The sequence below is a fragment of the Scyliorhinus torazame genome, chromosome 6 (genome assembly GCF_047496885.1).
Source record: "Scyliorhinus torazame isolate Kashiwa2021f chromosome 6, sScyTor2.1, whole genome shotgun sequence".
Lineage (NCBI taxonomy): Eukaryota > Metazoa > Chordata > Chondrichthyes > Carcharhiniformes > Scyliorhinidae > Scyliorhinus > Scyliorhinus torazame.
In genome coordinates, this window is record NC_092712.1 from 160762416 (window position 1) to 160789965 (window position 27550).

Below are 27550 nucleotides of genomic sequence, written 5' to 3' on the forward strand. Positions count from 1 at the left end.
GTGGGTGCCCTGGTCGTCCTTGCCGATCATCTCAGCTCCGGTGGTGGTGCAGGCGCTGGCTCGGGCACTGTCGTCTCTGGGAGCATCGCGATGTTTTGGTGTTGGGGGGGGGAGGAGCTCCGGCGGGCGCCAGGTCTCGCAGGGAGACCGTGTCCTGTCGGCCGTCGGGATATGCCACGTAGGCGTATTGAGGGTTCGCATGGAGAAGATGAACCCTCTCGACCAACGGGTCCGATTTGTGCGCCCGCACATGCTTTCGGAGCAAGATGGGTCCTGGGGCTGCCAGCCAGGTCGGAAGGGACGTTCCGGAGGAGGACTTCCTAGGGAAGACAAGGAGGTGCTCGTGAGGCATTTGATTAGTTGTGGTACACAGCAGCGACCGGATGGAGTGGAGGGCATCTGGGAGGACTTTCTGCCAGCGGGAAACTGGGAGACATCTGGACCGCAGGGCCAGTAAGACGGTCTTCCAGACCGTTCCGTTCTCCCTCTCTACCTGACCGTTCCCCCGGGGGTTGTAACTGATCGTCCTGCTCGAGGCGATGCCCTTGCTGAGCAGGAATTTACGCAGTTCGTCGCTCATGAAGGAGGACCCCCATATCGCTATGGATGTAAGCGGGGAAACCGAACAGTGTAAAGATGGTGCAGAGGGCTCTAATGACTGTGGCCGCGGTCATGTTGGGGCATGGGATGGCGAAAGGGAAACGGGAGTATTCGTCAACCACGTTTAGGAAGTACGTGTTGCGATCGGTGGAGGGGAGGGGGGCCTTTGAAGTCCAGGCTGAGGCGCTCAAAGGAACGGGAAGCCTTTATCAGGTGCACTCTATCTGGCCTGAAAAAGTGCGGCTTGCACTCTGCGCAGATTTGGCAGTTCCTGGTGGCTGTTCGGACCTCCTCGACGGAGTAGGGGAGGTTGCGGGTCTTCACGAAGTGATAGAACTGAGTGACCCCCGGGTGGCAGAGGTCCTCGTGGAGGGCTTGGAGATGGTCCACTTGTGCATTGGCACATATGCCGCGGGATATGGCATCGGACGACTCTTTCAGCTTTCCGGGACGATACAAGATCTCATAATTATATGTGGAGAGTTTGATCCTCCACCACAAGTTCTTGTCGTTCTTGATCTTGCCCCGCTGCGCATTATCGAACATGAAGGCTACCGACCGTTGGTCCGTGAGGAGAGTGAATCTCCTGCCGGCCAGGTAATGCCTCCAATGCCGCACAGCTTCTACTATGGCCTGGGCTTCCTTTTCCACTGAGGAGTGGCGGATCTCTGAAGCGTAGAGGGTACGGGAGAAAAACGCCACGGGTCTGCCCGCTTGGTTGAGAGTGGCCGCCAGAGCTACGTCGGATGCGTCGCTCTTGACTTGGAAGGGGAGGGACTCGTCGATCGCGTGCATCATGACCTTTGCGATATCCGCTTTGATGCGGCTGAAGGCTTGGTGGGCCTCTGTCAACAGGGGAAAGACGGTGGACTGAATTAGCGGGCGGGCCTTGTCCGCGTAGTTGGGGACCCACTGGGCGTAAGAAGAGAAAAAGCCCAGGCAGGGTTTCAGGGCTTTGGAACAGTGAGGGAGGGGGAACTCCATAAGCGGGTGCATGCGTTCAGGGTCGGGGCCTATCACTCCATTACGCACTACGTAGCCAAGGATGGCTAGACGGTCGGTGCTAAACACGCATTTTTCCCTGTTGTAGGTGAGGTTCAGGGCGTTAGCGGTCTGGAGGAATTTGCGGAGGTTGGCGTTGTGGTCCTGCTGGTCATGGCCGCAGATGGTGACGTTGTCGAGGTACGGGAACGTGGCCTGAAAACCGTGCTGGTCAATCATTCGGTTCATCTCCCGTTGGAAGACCGATACTCTGTTAGTGACGCCGAATGGAACCCTTAAAATGTGGTAGAGCCGCCCTTCTGCTTCGAAGGCAGTGTACTTGCGGTCGCTCGGGCGGATGGGGAGCTGATGATATGCGGACTTGAGGTCCACGGTGGAAAAGACCTTGTACTGTGCAATCCGATTGACCATGTCGGATATGCGGGGGAGAGGGTAGCTGCGTGTACCTATTGATGGTTTAACTATAGTCCACGACCATCCTCTGCTTCTCCCTGGTCTTTATAACTACCACCTGAGCTCTCCAGGGACTATTGCTGGCCTGGATTATGCCTTCCTTCAGCAGCCGCTGGACTTCAGACCGGATAAATGTTCGGTCCTGTGCGCTGTACCGTCTGCTCCTAGTGGCGACGGGTTTGCAATCCGGGGTGAGGTTCGCAAACAAGGAAGGCGGTTCCAGCTTGAGGGTCGCAGATAGTAAGTGGGGGTATAGGGCCGCCGAATTGGAACGTTAAACTCTGAAGGTTACATTGAAAATCTAACCCCAGGAGAGTGGGGGCTCAGAGGTGGGAGAGGACATAAAGTCGGTAATTCTTAACCTCTCTCCCCTGCACCGTTAGATTCGCGATGCAGAACCCTGTGATTTCTACAGAATGGGATCCCGCTGCCAGAAAAATCTTTTGGGTACTCGGGAGGATTGAAAGAAAACAGCGTCTTACCATATCCGGATGGATAAAACTTTCCGTGCTCCCAGAGTCGATCAGACATGGCGTTTCATAGCCGTTAACCAGCACCGCGTCGTTGCCGTTTGGAGCGTCCGGGGTCGCGACTGGTCCAGGGTCACTGAAGCCAGTCGCAGTTGCTGCATCGGGGCGTTTTCTTCAGGCCCCGTGGAGCCGTCCATGCTGGGGTCCTTGGATGTCAGCCAAGATGGCGGCGTCCACGGATCGCACGCGGTCGGGGGCGGACAAAATGGCCATGCCCATGAATCGCACGTGGCCGGAGGGACACAAGATGGCCCACCCATCCCGCATGGAGTCCGGGACCCAAAATGGCGGCGCCCGTTGGCCGCACATGGATCGTTGGGGGGGTTGAGTCTGTGGTCCCAGTTCTCCCCCGGAGATTGCGGCGACCCCCCGGGACTGGCACACCGCTGAATAGTGCCCCTTCTTGCGGCAACTTTTACAGATGGCCGAGCGGGCCGGGCAGCGCTGCCGGGGGTGTTTCGACTGCCCGCAAAAATAGCAGCGGGCCTCCCCGGGTGCTCTGGCCGCGCAGGCTTGCGGGGGGATGGGGGGTGCCGGGGAATCGGTCGCGGCAGGGTGCACGGAGCCCAAGGGGCTGCCGCGTGGTCGGGGCGTAAGCGTGGGCATTCTGCGAGGCCACATCCAGGGAGGCCGCAAGGGCCCATGCCTCCGTGAGCCCCAGTGAGTCTCTCTCCAGCAGTCGCTGGTGAATTTGGGATGAGGTCATACCTGCTACGAAAGCAACCCTGATTAGGGATTCCGTATGTTCGTTAGCCGTCGCCGGTGGGCAGTTGCAGATCCTTCCCAATATTAGCAGCGTGCTGTAGAACTCGTCCAGCGATTCTCCGGGGATTTGCCGTCTCATCGCGAATTGGTGGCGTACGTAGACCTGGTTTACGGGTCGAATGTATCCCTCTCAGCATGGTGAGCGCCGTCGGGAAATTCTCCGCGTCTTCGATGAGCATGTAGATCTCCGGACTCACCCTGTAATGCAGGACCTGCATTTTCTGGCGTTCTGTAGGTCTGCCGGGGGTCATTCGGAGGTATCCCTCAAAGCACGCTAGCCAGTGTTTAAAAGTGGCCGCTGAGTTTGCTGCTGTATTGGGGGCTGATTCGTAGACACTCCTGGGCGATCCGGAGCTCCATAGTTCTTTAAAGTGTGTGTAATAAATTGTAGCACAATCAATCACTCACGAGGCGAGAAGAGATGAAGTCAATCGATGGCTTTATTACGCAGACTTGTTCCCCAGCAGCACGGTTACAGAATGCGGCTGCTGGGAGAACCCGGGTTCTTATACTCCGCCTTACTGGGTGGAGCCAGCAGGCAGCAGATCCAATCAGGACCCAGTGTCTGTCCACCAATAGCCTCTCGGCATCACTGGGTACCGTACTACCCCTAATACATACCACCACAGCCATGATAAATTGTCCTTAGTGACCAAAAAGGTAAGGAGGGGTTATTGGGTTATGGGGATGGGGTGGAAGTGAGGGCTTAAGTGGGTCGGTGCAGACTTGATGGGCCAAATGGCCTCCTTCTGCACTGTATGTTCTGTGTTATTTACAGTATTGTTTACTAGTTAGTGATAATGCAGTAAAACCCAACACTGGAGGCTGAGCTTGGAAAACAGTCGATCACAATAACATGCATCTTCCAGAAGGTTACATGAGATTCATTTTTCATTTAACTTATTGAGACTGTTTCTAGTGGTCAATTTAGAGACCATTGGTTTAACTGCTTGAGCCTCAGTGAATTGATGGAGGTATGCAAAGTGTAACGATCAGCCTGTTAATCCCGTTTTTTTTCCTTTTGATGTCTGTTATTTTGCCATTTCAATTTTTGTACATGGACAATTAATGTGCCTATGACTTTTTGTTGGACATCACCTTTAACTTGAAAGGCTGGTAAACTGAGGATTGACCTCTGACCTAAGGCAAGGCCAGTTGCAAGCTGTTACCGTTTCAGGTCATCAGATTCCAGGGGAATTAGTGCTGACACACCTTGATGGACTTGACCGTCAGCCAATGGAATGTATCGAATTACATGGCCTTGTCAGTGGCCTCTGCTGATTGGTCAGGGCTTTTTCTGGAAATTTCCTTCCTCTGTGAGACTGTGTTTCCAGTTTTAGTTTCATTTCTGAGATCAGAACCAGGAGCTGTTTCTCTGAGTCACTCTCTGATGTTTTAAACCTCCCAGAAACAATTGGTGGGAGACTCGGTTTTCTCCTCATAAAACTGCAGTGCATTCTGGTGAGACTGGAAACAAAGTTACATTAAAACTCAGGCTGAGGACTGGGTTTGAGGGGAGACAAAGAAACTCTTAAGGATGAAACAGGTCTGAAGTGAATTCTTTTAGTAAAGGTCCAGGTTAATAAACGTTGAAGTGATTCCCCAGAGGAAATCCTACAGTCTGGATGTAGTGACTTTCTTTTAATCTTAAATCCTCTTCTTATTTTCACTCTTCCCCCTTCTCTGTGTGTGTGTCTTGTGTGCGTTTGGGTAGATTACTGCATATCTCAACTTTCTTTCTGTGAGGTGAGAGTGACTGCGGCGAGGTGAGAGTGACTGCCCTTGGCACCAAGGCAACATTTGACCGAGTATAGCATCAAGGAACCCCAGCAAAACTGGAGTCAATGGGAATCGGGGAAACTCTCCGCCAGTTGGAGTCATGCCTGGCACAAAGGAAGATGGTTGTGATGGTTGGAGGTCAATCATCTCAGCTCCAGGACATAATTGCTGGAGTTCCTCAGGGTAGTGCGGTAGGCCCAACCATCTTTACCTACTTCATTAATGGCCTCCCTTCCAGCATGATGTCAGAACTGGATATGTTCGCAGATAACTGCACAAAGTTAAGCGCCATTCACAACTCCTCAGATAATGAGGCAGCCCATGTTAAAATGCAGTAAGATCTGCGCAACATCCAAGCTTGGTCTGACAAGTGGCAAGTTATGTTCACGCCACCCAAGTGCCAAGTCCCAAAGAGGATGTAACCACCGCTCCTTGACGTTCAATGGCATTACCATCGCTGAATCCTCCACAATCCCCCATTTGGCCCATGAAGTCTGCACCGATCCTGTGAAAGAACACCACCCAATCCCACTGCCCCGCCTTCTCCCAATAACCACTTAACCTACATACCTTTAAAAAAAATTATTTTGCTAACCACTGAGCGACCGTGCTCCCCCTAACCATTACATCTTTGGATACTAAGGGCAATTTAGCATGGCCAATCCACCTAACCTGCACATCTTTGGGACTATGGGAGGAAACCAGAGCATCCAGAGGAAATCCATGCAGACACAGGGAGAGCGTATAAACTCCACACACACAATCACCCAAAGCTCTAATTGAACTCAGGTTCTGGTGCTGTGAGGCAGCAGTGCTAACCACTGTGCCACCATGCTGCTCTGCTGCATGGCATGCTGCAATCACTTGTGAATCAATTTTAGATGGGGACCTGTAACAGGCATTAGAGCTGTGATTTAAATAGGATTTGGGACAAAGTTAATTAAATCTGAGGATACTCAATAACAACAAAACACCCTAACCAAAAAAAAAAGTGTGCGGTACATTTCTCGAGTGAAACTGTATGCCATGTTAGATCCTTCAACAACTGTTAATTACCTAAAAATAGGAACTCCAGAAAATAATTTATTGGCCTCACTTTGTTCCCCCCAGGCTATACTCTTCACCCTATCCCTGTTGTTTCTAGTAGTTTAAAAAAAGTAACAAATCTCCTGTTTGGTATTTGGATCATCAGTATCCCCAATGGCATCTTTCTTTAGAATCCAATTGTGCAGTGATTTAGCTGTCGTCCTCATTTAGCTGCCACTCTCTCTCCTCAGTTATTGATACCTCAATTTCTTGACCTCCTATCTTTGCCTTTTCAACGCCATCCCTCCTTTGGGTTGGTGACTATCATGACATTGTTGTCCTCAACCTTGGATTTCATGAGACTTTAGTAAAACAGTCTATTTGTGATGCTGTCTCCCCCATGGAGAAATATATAACAAAGCTGAGTAGCTTGTTATTCTGTCTCTGCCTGACCTGAAGCTTTATTAGAGGTTTATTTGGGTGATAAATGTCCCATGAGAGAAGAACGCTGAGATAATAATATGTGCTTACGATAGTCTACCAAGTGAAGTTATGCCTTAAATCGCTTCTTTCATGGAAATACTATTCATCTATGTTTACGGCCGTGTACCAAGTTCACTTGTATCTAAAATCAGAGCATCTCCCAATGGTGCCATGAGCTGGATTGTAAACCCTGTAGTCAGCACCTCACTGACCAATTCAAGGTCTTAATAAGAAGACTCTTTGGTTGCTGTTTGAAGAGGTGGCCAATACTCTAATGCTTTACTCCAACTAACAGAATATTGGTCCTTCTGCTGTTGTCATAGAGTCTACAGGCATCACTCTCCTGATTGAGTTGGCAACAGTTCCAAGACCCCCCTCACATTGTCACTCACATGCTGAGGTGCAGTAAAGGTTGGCTGCCTATTATTCCTCAGAGGAGACAAAAAAAATCATGCTTGCAGTGGTAAGTGTTGCCATTTGGCAGTAAGCCACTCCACACAATTTTCTTTGATTTCTGTGTTGGGAAAACTGATAATCTTGTGTGCAATAAGCATTCTTCTAACTCCCTTATTTGTCGACCAAGTGATAATTCTGAATTTATGACCATCTGCTACTAATTTTCCAATTGGTGGAAACAATCCTGCAGAATTCTTAATCTCAAAACCTTCCAGAGTTTTGGGAAAATCTATCACAGCCCCTTAATTTGGGAAGGTCGGTAGTGTCGTGGTAATGTCACTGGACTAGTGATTCAGTGGCCTTGGCTCATGGTCTTGGGACACAGGATCAAATCCCACCATGGCAGCTGGTGAAATTTGAATTAAATTATTTACGTCTGGAATTGAAAACTAGCCTCCGTAATGGTGGTCAAGAAACCATTGTTGATTGTCGTAAAAACCCTCCGTTTTTTGCTGGGGAGGCGGTGGCATAGTGGTATTGTCACTGGACAAGTAAACCAGAAACCCAGAGTAATGCTCTGGGGACCTGGGTTCGAATCCTGACACTGCAGGTGGTGAAATCTGAATTGAAACCTGGAATTAAAAGTCTAACGATGACCTTGAAACCATTGTTGGTTTGTTGTAAAAACCCACCTGGTTCATGTCCTTACCTGGTCTGGCTGACATGTGACTCCAGACCCTGAACTGTCCCCTCAAGGGAAATTAGGGATGGGGAATAAATGCTGTGCCAGCCATGGCCGAAAACAAAAGTTCACTGTGTCCTTCAGGTTATTCTCACCTGCTCTGGCTTACAGTCCAGACCTAAAGTAATGTATTTGAATCCTTTCTTTAATTCCTTTATCAGAGTTACAAAGCACAGAGTGGAGGGGCAAACCCCGAATCCAAGAACCAATTCAAATTGAATCCAATTCATGGTCCCTACAAGAGAGACATACCAGATCCAGGCATTTCACCTGATCTCACTCTCAACCTTAGCCAATAGGCCAAGAAGCGGTATGTGCCCACTGAAATGGCTAAGAAAGCCACTCAGTTCAAGGGCAATGAGGGAAGGGCGCCAAGAGCTGGCTTTGCAAGCGATGCCCTCATCCCATGAAAATAGAATAAAAAATTACCTCTTAAATTTTAAACTGTAATCCTGCATTTCACGCATTTCCATTGTCCTTAAGCAGTCCAAACATGGCCAAATGTGGCCAAAGTAATGTCTTGTAGAACTAGAATGTATTGCAAAATAGATTTTTTTTTATTCGTCCATGGGATATGGGTATCACAGGCTAGGCCAGCATTTATTGCCCATCCCTGAGGGCATTTCAACCACATTGCTGTGGGTCTGGGGTAACATGTAGGCCAGACCAGGTAAGGATGGCAGATTTCCTTCCCTAAAGGACATTGGTGAACCATGGGTTGTTACGACAATCGACAATAGTTTCATGGTCACCTTTTAGACTTTTTTAATTCATGATTTTCATTGAAGTCAACTTTCATCATCTACCATGGCAGGATTCGAGCTCGCATCCCCAGAGCATGACTCTGAGTCTCTGGATTACTAGTCCAGCAATAATACCACTACGTTACTGCCTCCCCAATCCATGCTGTGACAGCATTGTTTCAATGACTGGGAACTTTACAAGTATATGGGGCTGAATTCTCTGTGATCTCGCGCCAAAATCGCGAAACGGGATCGGCTGGTGAATCGGCTCCGACACCGAAATCGGGCTTGGCGCCAGTTTTGCGCTGAATCAAAATTCTCTGGACCCCCCAACTCGACAAACTCGCGGCAACTGCCGCCAAGCCCGGAAGTAGAGTACGCATCTCATTAGCTGCCCTGATGACCGATTCTCCGGGACCTCATCGATTCTACGCCCCGGATGGGCCGACTTCCCGACGGCGTGTTTCTAACCAGCTTTTAAAAATCGTGAAGCTGGCGTGCTGGCTGAGGCGGCTGCGAGAGAAGGTAGCAGTTGGCGTGGGGGGATTGCAGGGGAGGGGGGTGCCCTGCCAGGGCCGTGGGGGAGGGGGGACAGGCCTGCCAGGGCTGGGGGAGGGGACAGGCTGAGCAGCCGGGGAGCCCCCGACATGACAGGGTGGTGCCCACGCACCGGGTCACTTACGGCGGCCACCTTGCTGGCCACACACCCCGGCCCCTGGGTGGACGCCGAGAAAACGGCCATATGCCCGCCCCCTCCCTGGCCACCCCACTCAACCGGCAACACCCATCGGGAGACCACCCAGGGCCACAATGACGCAACTCCCAGTGAGGGCAGTGCCATAAAATGGTGGTCCTGGCAGCAGGGACGGGCACCAGGACCGGGGGCACCGACGGGGCCGGGGTGCGGACATGCGTGGTTGGGGCGTGCGGTGACAACCGAGGCCACCATATAGCCCATGGTACCTGGTTGTGCATGGGTGTATGTGCCATGATGACATGTTTTCCCCTCACCCCCTGCAGATAATTATGTTTGGTCACCAACCAGCGATGTTGGCCACCATGGCCACGGCTTCTGCCCTGCCCTGTGGCAGCGTGGGCAGGGGCGGCTCAGATAGGAGGCAGAGGTTGCAGCAGAGGAGCGGGTTGCAGAGGGACAGGTGCCAGCTGCTCAGGCTGCAGGGCCGGCCGCCCAACAGGACGAGGAGGAGGAAGAACAGGACGAGGAGGAGGAGATGGTGCCAAGGAGATGCCTGATGAGGCCACGCGTCGACCGCAACCGCATGTCTTTTGAGGAACTTCTGGACCGGGCGTGCAGGAGAGATTGCGGATGAGCCGGGAGATTGTCCGACACATCTGCCACATGATGGCACCCCAGGGGAATGGGGGATGGCACCCGCTACCGGTGGCCGTCGAGGTGACGGTGGCCCTCAATCTTTATGCGACGGGATTGTTCCAGTCTCCGAGTGGGGACCTGTCCGGCATCTCCCAGACATCGGCGCACAGGTGCATCCACGCCGTCACAGGCGCCCTGTATGATCTTGTGGACCCTGTGGAATGCACCGACAAGGATGCCCGGGCAGTGGTCTTCGCTGAAGTCACCAGGATGCCCGGATCCAGGGGATAATCGATGGGGTGCATGTCACTCTGCGGCCACTGGCGGATAACAGGCCACTGTTCACGAACAGTAAGGGGTACCACTCCATGAACGTTCAGGTGGTCTGTGACCACCAGATGAGGATCCTGCATGTCTGGCCCGATTCCCAGGCAGTGTGCATGACTCGATTGTGGTGGCACAATCTGTGATGCCCGACATGTTCGAGGGACAACTCCCCCCCGCCCCCCAGCTGCAGGGCTGGTTGCTGGGCGACAGGGGTTACCTGTTGCGGTCATGGCTGATGACGCCTATATGGAGACCACAGACCGACACGGAGGACGCACAACGCCATCACCAGGGCCAGCGAGCACGGGACACATTAGTCGACGCACGTTTCACCAACTAGGGGGGAGGGGGGTTGCTGGGCAGGGGCACGGACATCACAATACCCCACCCCCTCACATCACCGAACACCCGCACCTCCCATACCATAAACCACCCGCATGCATACTCCCCTCCATTACACATACCTGCAGCACTATGAGGCACTGGGTTGCCTGTGCCTGCAGGTCTGATCCATGGGATAAAGGATTATGACAGCCCGCTCTGCGATGAGTTCCGTGCTCCACATCATTAGACAATGTCTGACTCATGCCCACAGTAGCACCTTCCACCTGGGTGATCACTGCATGCGACCTGGCCAGTCCATCACACGGTCCTATCGAGTCGCTGGGAACGGAGTGATGGGGACGGTGGGAGGAAGGGGGGGGGCCGAACGGCCCACCCACTGGGCCTCACACGTCCATCACCCCTCACTTCCAGTGGCCATCACTGACCCCCCCACCCCCACACCCATCAGACAGAGCACTGAGGCAGGTTTCAACGGTGATAACAGGTGTTTTTTGTAGAGAAATATATACAGTCTGTGCCCTAGCCCCTATAACTAAATTGTGCCCTCCACCCATGCCAACTTAACTTGTGTCTAACTTTCTGGCCTTACGGGCCCTAACACTATGCCTAGACGGTTCCCCAGACGGTACAGCAGGAGTGGAGGCGGACTGCTGTGACTCCCGCCCTGCGATGAGGGTCCTTGTTGGCGCACGCCCCCTGGGGTGTCCTGGCCTGGATGGGCCCGGCTGCTGCTCGGGCGTCCCGGGTGGCATGATGCCACCCTGTTCTGTCCGCTGCCCACCAGATTTACCAGGGACAGGAGGGGGGGGGGGTCCGAGGTGCTGCGGTGTTCACATGCACGGGCCCGGCACCTCCTCCTCCCACAGGGTGCCCGATGGCCTCTGGGCTTCTCCATGTGACAGGGGTGCGAACGGAGCCATCCCCCGAGCCCTCATGACACCTGGCGCTGCCAGTCTTGGATGCCCACTCTAGTATTGACAAGGGTCTGAAAGTTAGCAGCCATGGAGCACAGGAAGTGTTCCATCTCCCTCTGGGATTGGGCCACCTCCCTCTGGGACTGGGCCACCTCCGTCTGTATCTGTGCAACGCCAGCCAGCACCTGGGCAATGCCGCCGATGCTCTCAGCAATGGTCCGCTGAGACTGGGCCATCCCTGGGCAATGCCGCTGATGCTCTCAGCAATGGTCCGCTGAGACTGGGCCATCCCTGGGCAATGCCGCTGATGCTCTCAGCAATGGCCTGCTGTGACTGTGCCATGCTGTGAGTGCCGCTGCAATCTCCAGGTGGCTCTGGCACATGGTTGCCTGTGAGTAGGCAGCCCTGTCCTGGGCCACGGCCCCTGCCTACACAGAATGCCCCAGGCCTTGCATACTCTGACCCATGTCTGACACAGTCATTCCCAGTGCCTCCACCGCGGCCGCTACCTGTGCGGTTTCGGCCTGGGTGGCTCGCATGACCGGCACCACTCCCTGCGCCGGCCGTCATCTCCTCCTGTAGTCCCTGGGTTTCTGACTGTACCTGTACTATAGGTGGGACTGCATGTTCCAGGAGCCCGGGACCCATCTGGATGGCAGCTGGTTGCTGGGTTGGGCCTGGCCTCCGACTGTCCGACCCCCAACGGCTGCTCCTACCTCCAACTGCTCTACCAGACCGACTGTGTGGTGCGCACCAGTGAGTGTCCCAGAAGCCTCTTCACTAATTTGCCCAACCGAGGTGAAATTCTCTGAGATGGTGGAGGGTGATGGAGACAGCTGTGACGGAAAGTCAGTGGCCTCATCTGACCTGAACCCCGGGGTCTCTTGGGTCGTGGTTTCCCGGGTCGTGGTGTCCTAGGTCCTGGTGGCCTGGGCTGTGGTGTCCTGGTGTCCTGGGTCGTGGTGTCCTGGGTCGTGGTGTCCTGGGTCGTGGTGTCCTGGGTCGTGGTGTCCTGGGTCCTGGTGGCCTGGGCCGTGGTGTCCTGGTGTCCTGGGTCGTGGTGTCCTGGGTCCTGGTGTCCTGGGCCGTGGTGTCCTGGGTCGTGGTGTCCTGGGTCGTGGTGTCCTGGGTCGTGGTGGCCTGGGTCGTGGTGGCCTGGGCCATGGTTTCCAGGGTCGTGGTGTCCTGTGTCGTGGTGTCCTGGATCTTGGTGCCCTGGGTCCTGGTGGCCTGGGCCGTGGTGTCCTGGGTCGTGGTGTCCTGGGTCGTGGTGGCCTGGGTCGTGGTGGCCTGGGTCGTGGTGTCCTGGGCCGTGGTGTCCTGGGTCGTGGTGTCCTGGGTCCTGGTGGCCTGGGCCGTGGTGTCCTGGTGTCCTGGGTCGTGGTGTCCTGGCTCGTGGTGTCCTGGGTCGTGGTGTCCTGGGTCGTGGTGTCCTGGGTCGTGGTGGCCTGGGTCGTGGTGGCCTGGGCCGTGGTTTCCAGGGTCGTGGTGTCCTGGGTCATGGTGTCCTGGATCTTGGTGTCCTGGGTCCTGGTGGCCTGGGCCGTGGTGTCCTGGGTTGTGGTGTCCTGGATCATGGTGTCCTGGGTCGTGGTGTCCTGGGTCGTGGTGTGCTGGGTTGTGGTGTCCTGGGTTGTGGTGTCCTGGATCATGGTGTCCTGGGTTGTGGTGTCCTGGATCGTGGTGTCCTGGGTCGTGGTGTCCTGGGTTGTGGTGTCCTGGGTTGTGGTGTGCTGGATCGTGGTGTCCTGGACCGTGGTGAACTGGGTCGTGGTGTCCTGGGCCTTGGTGTCCTGGGTCGTGGTTTCCTGGCTCGTGGTGTCCTGGGTCGTGGTGTCCAGGGTCGTGGTGTCCAGGGTCGTGATGTCCTGGATCGTGGTGTCCTGGGTCGTGGTGTCCTGGGTCGTGGTGTCCTCAGTTGTCGTATCCTGGGTCGTGGTGTCCTGGATCGTGGTGTCCGGGTCGTGGTGTCCTGGGTCGTGGTGTCCTGGGTCGTGGTGTCCTCAGTTGTGGTGTCCTGGGTAGTGTTGTCCTGGATCGTGGTGTCCGGTGTTGTGGTGTCCTGGGTCGTGGTGTCCTGGGTCGTGGTGTCCTGGGTCGTGGTGTCCTGGGCCGTGGTGTCCTGGGTTGTGGTGTCCTCAGTTGTGGTGTCCTGGGTCGTGGTGTCCTGGGTCATGGTGTCCTGGGTCATAGTGCCCTGGATCGTGGTGTCCTGGGTCATGGTATCCTGGGTCGTGGTGTCCTGGTTCGTGGTGTCCTGGGTTGTGGTGTCCTGGGTCATGGTGTCCTGGGTCGTGGTGTCCTGGGTCGTGGTGTCCTCAGTTGTGGTGTCCTCAGTTGTGGTGTCCTGGGTCGTGGTGTCCTGGGGTCCTGGGTCCTGGTGTTCTGTGTCGTGGTGTCCTGGCTCGTGGTGTCCTCGGTTGTGGTGTCCTGGCTCGTGGTATCCTGGGTCATGGTGTCCTGGGTCGTGGTGTCCTGGCTCTTGGTGTCCTGAGTCGTGGTGTCCTGGCTCGTGGTGTCCTCGGTCATGGTGTCCTGACTCGTGGTGTCCTGGGTCATGGTGTCCTGGGTCGGGTGTCCTGGCTCGTGGTGTCCTGGGTCATGGTGGCCTGGGTCGTGGTGTCCTGGGTCGTGGTGTCCTGGGTCGTCTCGAGCAGAGGGCTGGTGTTCCAGCTGCTCTCCTTGTCAGTGCTCCATTTCTGCGGGGCGCAGTCCCTGGCACTCGCTGGGGGCAGGGGGCCCCGGATGAGCTGGGACCATCCCCCGCTGGTCCTGTAAGACACAAGATGGCATGTACGGTTGGACAGCCGGATGGGGGTGAGGCATGAGGTGGTGAGGGCTGGGATGTGGGGGTTTGGAGTGAGGGGCGAGGGGTGTGTGGGGTTGGGGTGGGCACACATTTGTCGTGAGGACCCGCACCCAGGCAGGGGGTCTCACTTTGTGGCGCGCCGCCGACCTCCGCGTCGGCGGCCTCCCTCTCCTCCGGCCTGCTGACAATGTCTAGTGCCCTCTGCTCAGGCACGATGAGGGGACGCAGGACTGATGGTCCCCCTCCAGTCTTCTGCTCCCGACAGTTGTGCGCAGCCTTGTCCTTGGGGGGGGGGGGCAAACACAAACAGCAACAGTGTTAGACGGCCCACGCATGCAGCGCAGGGGTTGGGCCTCTGATGGCATCAGTGACGAGTGCACACGGCCACTGCGGCTGGCATGGGTGAGTACAGTCATGAGGGTCAGGGTGGTGGTACGACCGTCCCCCTGGGGGGGGGGGGGGTCACATGTGTGTGTGTGGGGTAGGGGGGTTGGTGGCACATCCTGGCTGCCCTGAGGAGGTCGTGCAGTTTCTTCCTGCACTGGTCTGCAGTCCGGGCCACCACCCCGATGGCGCTGACGGCGGCTGCCACCTCTGCCCAGGCACGGTGAACTATTGCACCTGCTGACCTCCGGCCTGGCCCGGGGTATATTAAGAGCCTTCTCTCCTCCATGGAGTCCAGATGGGTCTCCGGTTCGGCATCCCGGGAATCGCGGCGCTGCTCTCCTTGCGGCCATCTTGGCTGTGACGCTTGTGTGTGTGAAGGGGAGAATGAATTATGTGCAGCCACGGCATCCCGTCAATCATGGAACCGTCGAATCGGACGCCGGTCTGTTAACATTGAGATGAATTTCACGATCTGCCTGTGCTAGTCCCTTGGGAGCAGTTGAATCGCTGCAGCTGCGGACCCGATGACGCCGTCGTGAAATTCCATTGTTTTCACGACGGCGTCAACACTTAGTCTCAGGAACGGAGAATTCAGCCCATGATCTGTTGCATAGAATCCAAACAGTGCAGAAGGATGCCATTCAGCCCATCATGTCTGCACCTACCCTCTGAAAGAGTATCTAACCCAGGCCCAATCCCTCGCCCTATCCCCATACACCATCTAACCTGCTCACCTTTGGACACTATGGGGCAATTTAGCATGGCCAATCCACCTAACCTGCACATTTTTGGATTGTGGGAAGAAACAGGAGCACCCGGGAAAACCCCCACAGACACAGGGGGAGAATGTTGCATCATTACAATACCCATTTTAAAGCTAGCCACAAATGCCTCACGTTAGGCGCTTCAGTTTCTTTGTGGGCGGCACGGTAGCACAGTGGTTAGCACTGTTGCTTCACAGCACCAGGGTCCCAGGTTTGTGCCCAGCTTGGGTCACTGTCTGTGCGAAGTCTGCACGTTCTCCCCGTGACTGCGTGGGTTTCCTCCAGGTGCTCCGGTTTCCTCCCACAAGTCACGGAAAATGTGCTTGTTAGGTAAATTGGACATGCTGAATTCTCCCTCAGTGTACCCGAACAGGTGTCGGAGAGTGGCGACTCGGGGATTTTCACAGCAACTTCATTGCAGTGTTAATATAGGCCTACTTGTGGCACGAATAAAGATTATTAATAGTCAAACTGGCAGAAATATTTTACTGGAAAACTTAGCAGCAATGAAAGAAAATGTGATTATTCTGACAACATAAACAAAGATAAACAAGATAACACAATTGTGACAGTTGATTTATACTTTCAATAAATTGTGTTTGGTATCTTTGTTTCTGATACCTGTTATGGGCCAGGGTTTAGAGAACCCCAAAGTGTATCATGGAGATCACCTGACCCACAACTTTTAATAGATTGTGGTATAGGGAGCACAGAGCCACTCTACAGGTGTGGTACAGCAGAAATGGAAAAGTATTTTTTAAAGCAAAACAATGTTTATTGTATGAACTCAAGTTAACCTTTTTAAAACATACAGTGAACATCTTAGCAAGCATCAATTCAAATAGAACCCCCAAAGACTACAACGCTAAGTAATCCTTTAAGCTTTCCTTTTAACATCCATACGACTTAAAAACAAAACCTTTAACAGAAGCACATTGGGTTAAAGTCACTACTGAAAACATTTATAATTCTGAATTCATCAAATAATCAAGAGATAGTCTTTGGATGGCAGAGAGAACAGCAGTACACCTGCTTGGTCTGGCATCAGCTCCAACACTGAAAACAAAACTAAAACACACCCTGCAGCAAACAGCCTAAAATGAAAGTAAAACGCTGGCAGACAGCCCAACTCCACCCACACTCTGACATCACTGCAGTAATATGAGCAGCCAAACATTTCTTAAAGCGATATTCTCATGACATACCATTCTGAATCCATACCGCAGGGCCATTGCTGTAACCTTGTCCTTAAACACAGTGAGGCTGTTTGGAACATTGTAACCTTATGGAAATAATTTCAAAATGAATATAGCGTTCCCTGGGTTTGTAAACTTATCTAATACCTAACTGGACTATTCTCATCCTTTAAATGAGATGTAAAGCCTTAACTTCCCACCTGCCTTCTCAAGTGGGCATAAGTAGGGGCTGGTTTAGCACACTGGGCTAAATCGTTGGCTTTTAAAGCAGACCAAGGCAGGCCAGCAGTACGGTTCGATTCCCGTACCAGCCTCCCCGAACAGGCGCCGGAATGTGGCGACTAGGGGCTTTTCACAGTAACTTCATTGAAGCCTACTCGTGACAATAAGCGATTTTCATTTCATTTCATTTTCATTTCAAGTAATCCATGGTATTTTTCGAAGAACAGCAGCAGAGTTCTCCCCAGTGTTCTGACCAAAATTCAGCCCTTACCCAACATCACTGTAATTGATCATCTGGTCATAATCTCACTGGTGTTTGTGGGAACTTGCTACGTACACATTGGCTACAGTCCAGCTAACATTAATGCAATGGCATCACTTCAGAAAGTAATTAATTGGCCGTAAAGTGCTTTGGGACACCCTGAGGTCATGAAAGCCACTATTGAAATCTCAGTGTTTTATTTTTCTTATTTTTTTATGTTGGATAAGGTTTTGCAACTTGTATTTATCTCCTAATGCAGGTAAATAACACTCAGGCTGTTTTGCTGCTTGGAAGAGGACTTCCTCTGGGCACTAAAGGTTTTACTGGGTACAAAGGTATCAAAGGTGGAGGCAAGGGATGGTTCCAAACATATTATAGGGAACGGAGGGTAAAGCTGAGTCTGAAAGCACTGATGTGAGTGAAACTCATGCACAATATCTTTGTCTGCCTACTTCGTTGTTCTTTATTTGTTGAAACACTGTTTATCTCCTTAATATTTATCATCCTGCCACACAGTTTGGTATCAGCAGTATATCTGAGTAATTAAAAACCACACATCCCCCTCTATCTCAGTTATGAAATATAGAGGATCCTGAAACAAACAGCTGCTGCTTTACAGTAATTACTAGCGTTCAGCCAGGGCCTTTTCCATTAACTTCAACATCCACAGAGACAATGCAAACTGGAGGAGCAGCAGCTCATCCTCAGGTTCGGCACTTTACATCGCCCAGGATTCAATCTTGAGTTCAACAACATTACACTGTGCCCTTTTTTATCCAGCTTCACCCTTTTTTTCTGGCCAAAATATTTTTGGTCTCAATGCAAACCCACCCTCCCACCCAACACCACCACCCCGCCTCATTGGACTATCTGTTCTTAAGTTTCACTTTCACTGAATACTTACTTTTATTCTCCCATTAACACATTCTGATATCTCTTCCATTAATGCTTCCTCTATCTCGTGACCTACACATCTTTGTTGCAATCTCTTCTAGATCCCACTAATCAATGACCTACTCTGTGTCTTGTTACCTGTGTGGTAGGTAACATGTGCTACTCAATCCTTGGCTAATGAAGAGGTCTTCTGAATCTCGTTGAAGAAGACTTGAACTCATCCAGTAGTAACAAAAGGTTTATAGAGTAACTATAACAATAATTACATGAGTTCTTTACTTTAACTTTGATACTAGTGATAAGGTTAACAAGATCTAACTACAGTTACTATACGTATCTCCAGTAGCCATCTGAACTACTCTGCTATTGCCCTGGTCACAGTGCACCCCCGAGAGACCCAGAGACCCAATGTGGTTGCCTTTTATACCCCTGTTGGTCCGGCCCTCTAGTGATTATGTGGTGCTACTGATTACACATTAACCCCTTAAGTACATGCACATATAGAGATCACTACATCCCCCTTTTTTTCATGTTACATATTTTCTGTATGTTGTAAAGAAAATTGAACAAACATAATGGATGCAGTTTGCAAATGCATTACATAAAATCAATGAGTTAGTCCGTCAAATGTGAATACATTTAGTCTCTAAGGTTTTATCGCTTGCGAGAAATAGGTGGACAAATGATGTTATGTACAAGTTATGATGATCTTGATGATTATACAAAGCCAATTAATATTTATGAGACCAATCTTAATAAAAAAATTTGTGAGTCTAAACTTTATGAATTTGTTCGGTTGAGTTGCTTTCGTCTTCTGTTGTTGAAGTGGTGAAGTTGATGTCGTTATTTCTTTGCGAACGTCGTCAGTGTTCTTGTGTTTAAGTGACCATCAAGTCATCATGAGGTGTTCGAAAGGTCGAATCAATTTGTTGTCTGATTTAGACTTTCTTTTTTTTCTCTATACTTGTGGTATCGATTCTGTGTTACACCATTGTCCGACCTGGACTTTTTTCTGTGCTTGCGGTATTGATTCTGTATGTCATCTTTGTCGTCTGACCTGGACTTTTTCCTGTGCTTGCGGTATTGATCTAGTATTTCATCTGCCTTGAAAGCTGGCGTTCTTGCTTGTTCTGGAGCAGATGTGAATTTGTGAGATTCTTTGTCATGCCTTGGCATGTTTGTAGTCTTGTCATTGTTTTGCAGTGTGCTGTGGCATTGTCCTCCATGTGCAGAGTTGTACCATGTTGTACAGGTTGCTGTTTCATTGTTGTTGTTTCTGTCATTTCTGTGTTTGTTGTTTTCGTTGTCGTTCTTGTTGTTGTCATTCTTGTTGTTGTTTTTATCATGCTTGTTGTTTCTGTTTTTGTTGTTTTCACTCTTGTTCTTGTTATTTTCTTATCGTGCTTGTTGTTTCTATTTTGCTTCTTGTTGGCTTTATTGTTCTTGTTGCGCTGCATGTTGTTTTTGTTGTTGCTGTTGTTGTTCTTGTTTCTGCTGTGCATCTTGCAGTGTTTGTTGTTCTTGTTGCGCTCAATGAGTTTTCCGTGTGGATGACTTGAGTCATTGTCACAGTTATTGGTGTCAGTGTACGTTGTGGTATCTGTTACATTGAGCGTTTCTTCTTGAGAATTGTGAGAATGATCTGTTGTTGCATTGATGTTGGTGACATCAGTCATTTGTGGTGGCTTTGATTCCTCTTCCTTGCTTCCTTGGTACTCCTCTTCTTGAGTTATTTCTGGTTCACTTGAATCATCATTGGTTTCTTGGTGCTCCTCTTCTGGAGTCAAAATCTTCACAATTTCATTCTCTTGTGGGTCGTGGTGCTCCTCTTCTGGAGTCAAAATCTTCAAGATTTCTATTGACGTGGTCTCTCTGGACTCATGAGTAGCCCTCCTCTGATTGTTGAGTGCTTCTGTGCAGACAAGCTGAGATCTGTCAGTCTCGCTGTGATCCTGCACATCCTGTATGGGAATTGTGATTTCTTCGTCACTTGTCTCACATACAGTGGGTAGACATTCAGTGTCTTCTTGTTGGTTAAATGAGCTAGGTAGACTTTCATAGTCTTCTTCTGGTGGCTCAAGTAAGCTGGGTAGACTGTCATAGTCTTTTTGTTGTTGACATGAGCTTGGTAGACTTTCATAGTCTACTGCTGGCTGCGCAGATAAGGTGGCTGAACCTTCATAGTCTTGTTCATGCATGGCGTTCGCTATGGAGTGTTTGCTTGCTTCCATTTTGGAGTCTGTCACTGAGCTGTCTGTGGAGGCTTGTGTCGCTCTCTTTGTCGAGGCTTGTGTCGCTCTCCCTGTGGAGTCTTTCATCGCTCTCTCTGTGGAGTCCTTCATCCCTCTCTCTGTGGAGTCTTTCATCGCTCTCTCTGTGGAGTCTTTCATCGCTCTCTCTGTTGAGTCTTTCATCGCTCGCTCTGTGGAGTCCTTCATCACCCTCTCTGTGGAGTCTTTCATCGCTCTCTGTGTGGAGTCTGTCATCACTCTCTCTCTGGAGTCGTGCAGTGTTCTCGCTGTAGAGTCGATTTGTGCTCTCTGTGTGGTGTTGTCTTCTTCTTGGGTATTGCTGTCATCCAATGTATCGACGAGCTGCCATGGCATCATGGTATTGGATTCATCTATCATGAGAAGGTTTGTGTTGAGCGTTTCAACCGTGTTGTTGATGCAATTATCATCAATTCCGAATAACTCATCCATGTCTGAGTAGTATTCTTCAATGAACAAATCACCTCTGTTTGTTTCGGATTTGTCATTGTTCTTTCTATGCCCAATGAAGAAATCATGTTCTGAGTAGTATTCTTCAATGAACAAATCACTGTGCGCTCCTCTTTGGTTGATGCAAGCTGCTTGTGCCAGGGTGCTGTGGAGGTTATTTTTAACTGCTGGTGTAAATTCGGGCATTGTTCTGTCTTTTGACGTACGAAAATTTGGTTTTGCAGCTTTAAATGTCTTTTTGTTCATTTCGTGCATTTCCCTTTTAAGTGGGCGTGGTCCGGGTCCTCTGATGCCATGATGCTCGTGACATCATGCGTAGGAATCGATTGCGAATGCGCAATTCGAGTTTCCTTTACTGTGCGCTCTTTTCGCAACTGTGCATGCTCGGCTTCTCGAGTGTATTTTTCCATCTTTTTGAGAAGTGCGCATGTGCGCACTGGCCGGAACGCTCTCGCTCAAGGTGGCTGCCAATTAAAAAGCGCTGTTGCATCGAGTGCGATCCTGCCTCTGCCTCGTGGTGAGTGTTCACGTTACTTTTACCGATTTTGTTTTCTAGATACTGATTCGGTGTTTGTAAAGACTCACAGTATTGATTTTGTTTTTGTTCATAAGCAAGGCATTTTTGTATAGCAGTTTCTAGAGTTAGATACTTATCGTGTGAAAGTTCTTCCTTCAAATTTTGGTCAGATAGTCCAGAAATTAATTGATCCATTATCAAAGTGTCTCTGAAATCAGCATAATCACAGCCTTATGGTATTAACTTGAGATTTGTGATAAAATCAGTGATGGGCCCCCTGTTTCTCTGGCATTTATGACAAAAGTTAAATCTTTCCAGCATCTGAGTATTACTTCTATTTTGGTGTTGTCTTCATCTTCTAAGTAATTAAAGCAATTATAGATTTCTCTTGCTTCATGCCCTCCTATTGAGAGTAGTAGTGCTATTTTCGTTGCGTCAGAGACTGTGCTTAAATCATTAGCTGCGATAAATATTTGGAATATCTGTTCAAATCTTTTCCAGTTATAACTTAAATTACCAGCTGCCCTAGAGGTCCAATGAGTCCCATAGTTAGTCGTCGATGATGCATTTGCTGCGAAGTCTTCCACAGTCGAATATCCAGTCTGAATTTTCTTCTCTTTTTGTCTAACCTAATCTAACTAGTTCTGTTAAAGCCAACACACCTGGTACCATGTTTTGTTACCTGTGTGGTAGGTAATATGTGCTACTCAATCCTTGGCTAATGAAGAGGTCTTCTGAATCTCGATGAAGAAGACTCAAACTCATCCAGTAGTAACAAAAGGATTATTGAGTAACTATAACAATAATTGCTTGAGTTCTTTACTTTAACTTTGATACTAGTGATAAGGTTAATAAGATCTAACTACAGTAACTAGACGTAACTCCACTAGCCATCTGAACTACTCTGCTATTGCCCTGATCACAGTGCACCCCCGAGACAGCTAGAGACCCAATGTGGTTGCCTTTTATACCCCTGTTGGTCCGACCCTCTAGTGATCTTGTGGTGCTACTGATTACACATTAACCCGTTATGCACTTATGGAGATCACTACACTCTGCTCCAGCTGTTCCAGCCCCTCATCCACAGTATAAAATCCATCACATTTCTCCCTCTCTTTAGCTCTGAAGAAGAGCGAAATGGACTCAAAACATTAACTCTCTTTTCTCTTTCCACAGATGCTGCCAGATCTGTTGAGTTTTACCAGCATTTTATGTTTATATGTTCTAAACGAACATAGGGCAGATTGGCGACCAAGCCATCCCCAAAGTAACAGAAAGGAGAAGACAATACCCCTTAAGATGAACAAGACTTGTGAAAGCCATAAGGGGATTACAAGGTGCAACTAACATAGAATTATCCACTAAATAATCCACTGAACCCGGTTCAAATTTACGTCCCCCTGAACCCTGAAGTTCAATTTCTAAGACAACTGGTGATAAGTTGCAGGGACAGAACCCAGGCACCTCACAGGGGTAGAAAAACATTGCACCCACCAGTATCACCCTAGGAATGAGAATAATCAATTGGTCAGAACCACAATTATCAGACGCAGCCAAGAAAGGTTTAAACGTTTTACAACCTAACAAAATAGAGTAATTAACATATTCCAAACTTTAAAACATAATCCAGCCTTGTGAATCCTAATTCTTTCCTCGGACCCAGCATGGAGTTTGACCTTCCACCCACTGCTAACAGCATTGAGAATCATGGGCGAAATTCTCCGTAATCGGCGCGATGTCCGCCGACCGGCGCCCAAAACGGCGCAAATCAGTCCGGCATCGTGCCGCCCCAAAGCTGCGGATTCCTCCGCATCTTGAGCGGCCGAGCCCTAACCTTGAGGGGCTAGGCCCGCGCCGGACTGATTTCCGCCCCGGCAGCTGGCGGGAAAGGCCTTTGGTGCCCCGCCAGCTGGCGCGGAATTGACATTGCCGGGCGGTGCATGCGCGGGAGCGTTAGCGGCCGCTCGCTGCATTTCCGCGCATGCGCAGTGGAGGGAGTTTCTTCCGCCTCCGCCATGGTGGAGACGATGGCGAAGACGGAAGGAAAAGAGTGCCCACACAGCACAGGCCCGCCCGCGGATCGGTGGGCCCCGATCGCGGGCCAGGCCACCGTGGGGGCACCCCCTGGGGCCAGATCGCCCCGCGCCCCCCCCCAGGATCCCGGAGCTCAAGTTAATCTTTTTAAAACAAACAGTGAATATCTTAGCAACCATTAATTCAGAGATAACCCCTAAAGAATACAGCACTAAGTAATCGTTTAAGCTGTCCTTTTAACATCCAAAAGACTTAACAAACCTTTAAACAGGGGCACATTAGGATCACATTCACTATTGAGAACATTTATAATTCTGAATTCACCAAATGATCCAGAGATAGTCTTTGGATGGCAGAGATCAACAGAACAGCTCTTTGTTTAACTTCAGCTGCAGCTCACTGGAAAACCCAGACACACCCAAGCTTTTTCTCAAAGTGAAACTAAAAAGCAGAACCAGAGCTCAGCTCCACCCACACTCTGACATCACTGCAGTAACATGAGCAGTTAACCATTTCTTAAAGTGACAGTCTCATGACACCTCCCCCCAAGAAAAAAAAAACCCATCAACTTCAAGATGGTTTCATTTTTCACCATCCTTTAAGAAATGCACACAGTAAATATACTTTATCGTTGCAAAGAACAACACATGCAAACAGGTACAATAATAGTCAATTTTTTTTCATTCTTCTTCCTCCAACTGAAATTCTTCTGTTCATCACATTTGTGACAAAGCATCAGCTATCACGTTTTCCCGTCCTGCCACATGTACTATTTGGTTCACTCATTAGGTGCACCCCTAATTGCAAACAGTCCGAATGGAATTCCTTCATCCCAATCCTCTGGATAATCTTGACAATAAGCCCTTAACATTGTCTTTAATGTCTAATGCCACCTTTCTAACGCTCCCTGCGATTCTGGATGGTACGCAATTGATTTAAATTGTTTTATTCCTAAGCTATCCATTGCTTCTTTGAATAATTTTGGGGTAAAATCTGATCCTTGATCTGATTGTATTTCTGTGGGTAGTCCATATCTAATAAAGAATTTAAGTAACTCCTCCACAATCTTTTTAGCTGTAATATTATGGACTGGAATGGCCTCTGGAAACCTAGTAGACAGATCCATTATAGTCAAAAGATATTGATTCCCACTTTTTCTTTAGGAAGCGGTCCCACACAATCGATTAGGACCCTTGTAAAAGGTTTCTCAAATGCTGGAATGGGTATTAAGGGCACTGGTTTTATCACTGCTTGAGGTTTCCCTATCACTTGACATGTGTGACATGATTGACAAAATTTAAGTACACCTTTATGTAGTCCAGGCCAATAAAAATGTTTCTGGATTTTAGCTTGAGTTTTCCTTGTCCCCAAATGACCTCCCTCTGGTACCTCATATGCAACTTCACAACACCTCCTTTCTGTACCCTACTGGCAATACTACTTGATAAACTTCTGCCCACTTTTCATCTGCCTGCATATGTAAAGGTTTCCAGATTCTCCTCAAGACATCACTTTTACGGTAATAGAACTCTGGTATACACTGAGATTCCTCTTCCGTATATGCTTTCTGATAGATCCGTTTTATTTCTATATCTTTCTGTTGTAACACCGGCAATTGTCCTGAACTAAAAATATCCGCCTCATCCTCCATCTGTTCTTGTTCTTTTTCAACCATCTGATCAAAAATCCTTTCTGATAATTGCACTTCAACTTCATCTTTACTCTTTGTTTTCTCCTCTTGTCTTAACCTGTGATTTTGCGACCTTGTTACTGCACAATCCTGAAAAATCCCAGGATATTCGGCCTTCAACACTTCAGTTGTCTGATTTTTCACTGGCTTATCAACCACAGTAGGCATCACTCCCACTTGCTATCCAGCTATATCATTACCCAAGATAAACTGTATTCCTGGACAAGATAGATTCTCTATTACTCCTACTACCACTTCACCACTCTTCACTGGACTTTCCAACCTCACCTTAAATAATGGAACGCTACTCCTCTCACCCTGAATTCCACATATTACCACCTTTTCTGGCAACATTCTTCCCAAACTACATAATTCCTCATCTCTTACCATTAAAGATTGATTAGCTCCCGTATCTCTTAAAATTGTGACTTCTTTACCTGCTCCTCCTGATATACATGAGTAAACTTTACCCACACAAGTAAATTCTTCAAAGACATCTGGCATCTTCTTATCAATAACCTCTTGAACAGTCTGTACAATCTTTTGCATCTCCTTCACTTCCCTTGTGCTTTCCTTTACCACTCTAATAAACCCCACTGTCTTATCCTATTTTACCACATCAGCCTTCCCAGTGCTTTCTTCAACCACCAACACTATGACTTTACATGGCCTAGTTAATTACAGTGAAAACATTTGATACTTTTCATTTCTTTCCCATCCTCCTGGATTTCTTTTTTAATCTGAGGTACACTCTCCTTATTATCTCCCATCAGATCACCTTTACCTTTACCACTTGAGTATATCTCATATCCCCAGTTTCTATCCCTCACAGGCTGAAACTGATGTTGGAAACCAAGCTTTGATTTATGAACTAATTCATAATCATCTGCCATTTCTGCTGCTATCTCATCAGGAATTGAATTTTTAAACTCCTCCAAAAGGATAATTTCTCTCAGAGCTTCATATGTTTGGTCTATTTTCAAAGCCCTTATCCACCTATCAAAATTACTCTGTTTGAACCTTTCAAACTCCATGTATGTTTGACCAAATTCTTTCCTTAAATTTCTAAACCTTTGTCTGGAAGCTTCAGGCACTAGGTCATATGCATCTAAGATGGATTTCTTCACCTCCTCATACGTCCCAGATACCTCCTCCGGTAGTGATGCAAACACTTCACTAGCCCTACCTACCAGCTTTGTTTGAATCAGTAATACCCACATGTCCTGTGCCCATTTCATTTGTTTAGCTACCTTCTCAAATGAAATGAAAAAGGCTTCTACCTCCTTCTCAGCAAACCGTGGCAATGCTTGGACGTATGGAAATAGATCCCCACCACACCTTCGATGATGATGCTCTTTCTCTCTATCCTCATCACTATCATCCAACTGTTTGTTTCCCTTTACGTCTGCCAATTTTAACTGACTGCCATGTTTCATGGTCATTTTCTGAAGTTCAAACTCTCTCTCTTTATCCCCGATCTGTATCTCCCTTTCTTTTTCTTTTTGTTCTGCCAGGGCTATTCTTTCATTCCTCCTTTCATCACTCTCCTTTTCTTTGTCCTCTCTATCTCTCGCTCTTTCTCTTTCTTTTTCCTCTCTATCTCTTTTGTGTTCAAGCTGCTTTAATTCTTTCTCATGTTCCATTTGTTTAATTGGTGACTGAATTTTTGCCATTTCCACTGAGTCAAACTGTATCTCAGACAACTTTAAATGCTTAACCACCACCATAATTACCTCATCTTTTCACATTTTGTTAGGTAATGTTAACTGTAATGTTTTTGCCAAACCTAACTGTCTGCTTTTAGTCTCTGTCCGTAAGGTACTGCGTGTTACCGTCTCCATCCCCAAAAACTTCTGAGCCTCTGAAAGAGCCATTGTCCACAACACACTCCCCACTTAAACTAAAATACCACACCTGAAAAGCAACCACAGTATGCTCACCCCTCACTGTCTTTAGGTTCACTAAGCCAATCCAATAGACAGACTTTTATCCTCCTCGAGCCCCTAATTGTTATGGGTCAAGGTTTAGAGAATCCCAAAGTGTATCATGGAGTTCACCTGACCCACAACTTTTAATAGATTGTGGTATGGGGAGCACATGGCTCACTCTACAGGTATGGTACAGCAGAAATGGACCAGTATTTTAAAAAAATAAAACAATATTTATTCTATGAACTCAAGTTAACCTTTTTAAAACAAACAGTGAATATCTTAGCAACCATTAATTCAAAGATAACCCCCAAAGAATACAACACTAAGTAATCCTTTAAGCTGTCCTTTTAACATCCAAAAGACTTAACAAACCTTTTAACAGGAGCACATTAAGTTCACATTCACTATTGAGAACATTTAAATTTCTGAATTCACCAAATGATCCAGAGATAGTCTTTGGATGGCTGAGATCAACAGGACAGCTATTTGTTTAACTTCAGCTGCAGCTCACTGGAAAACCCAGACACACCCAAGCTTTTTCTCAAAGTGAAACTAAAAAGCAGAACCAGAGCTCAGCTCCACCCACACTCTGACATCACTGCAGTAACATGAGCACTTAACCATTTCTTAAAGCGACATTCTCATGACAATGACATGGCCCAGTATATTCTGCACTTCAAACTACT

At 49.1% G+C, this 27550-nt stretch overlaps 1 protein-coding gene across 1 annotated transcript in view; it reads right to left on the minus strand.

Annotated features, from left to right (window-relative positions):
- calcr (calcitonin receptor) overlaps nucleotides 1-27550 on the minus strand; it is a 546460-nt gene that overhangs the window by 199684 nt on the left and 319226 nt on the right. The window lies entirely within an intron of this gene.